The sequence below is a fragment of the Dipodomys ordii genome, unplaced genomic scaffold (assembly GCF_000151885.1).
Source record: "Dipodomys ordii isolate 6190 unplaced genomic scaffold, Dord_2.0 Scaffold124, whole genome shotgun sequence".
Lineage (NCBI taxonomy): Eukaryota > Metazoa > Chordata > Mammalia > Rodentia > Heteromyidae > Dipodomys > Dipodomys ordii.
The window spans coordinates 89,209-89,939 of NW_012267340.1; the positions used below are offsets into that span (position 1 = coordinate 89,209).

Here is a 731-nt window from a genome sequence, read left to right on the forward strand (position 1 = left end):
ACTAAGTATTACCACATGGACCTGGGAGCCGGGGTACTAAGTATTACCACATGGACCTGGGAGCCGGGGTACTAAGTATTACCACATGGACCTGGTAGCCAGGGTACTAAGTATTACCACATGGCACTGGTAGCCGGGGTACTAAGTATTACCATGTGGAACTGGTAGCCGGGGTACTAAGTATTACCACATGGTACTGGTAGCCAGGGTACTAAGTATTACCACATGGCACTGGTAGCCAGGGTACTAAGTATTACCACATGGCACTGGTAGCCGGGGTACTAAGTATTACCATGTGGCACTGGGAGCCGGGGTACTAAGTATTACCACATGGCACTGGTAGCCGGGGTACTAAGTATTACCACATGGACCTGGGAGCCGGGGTACTAAGTATTACCACATGGTACTGGGAGCCGGGGTACTATTACTACATGGAACTTTCTGGGAACAGAACCTTGGCTGAAAGACCATCTCTGATTACTTAAACAATGAAATGCCTATGGGCTCTGGGGTCAGGACTGTCAGGTGGCAGGGCTCATGGTCTCCGTGGGTTCTGGGGTCAGGACTGTCAGGTGTCAGGGCTCATGGTCTCTGTGGGCTCTGGGGTCAGGACTGTCAGGTGGCAGGGCTCATGGTCTCTGTGGGTTCTGGGTCAGGACTGTCAGGTGTCAGGGCTCATGGTCTCCGTGGGCTCTGGGTCAGGACTGTCAGGTGTCAGGGCTCATGGTCTC

At 53.2% G+C, this 731-nt stretch overlaps 2 protein-coding genes across 2 annotated transcripts in view; one reads left to right on the forward strand and one right to left on the reverse strand.

The window, feature by feature from the left end:
• Med12l (mediator complex subunit 12-like) overlaps positions 1-731 on the reverse strand; it is a 196,917-nt gene that overhangs the window by 59,006 nt on the left and 137,180 nt on the right. The gene's annotated exons all lie outside the window — the stretch shown is intronic.
• P2ry12 (purinergic receptor P2Y, G-protein coupled, 12) overlaps positions 1-731 on the forward strand; it is a 50,310-nt gene that overhangs the window by 22,582 nt on the left and 26,997 nt on the right. The gene's annotated exons all lie outside the window — the stretch shown is intronic.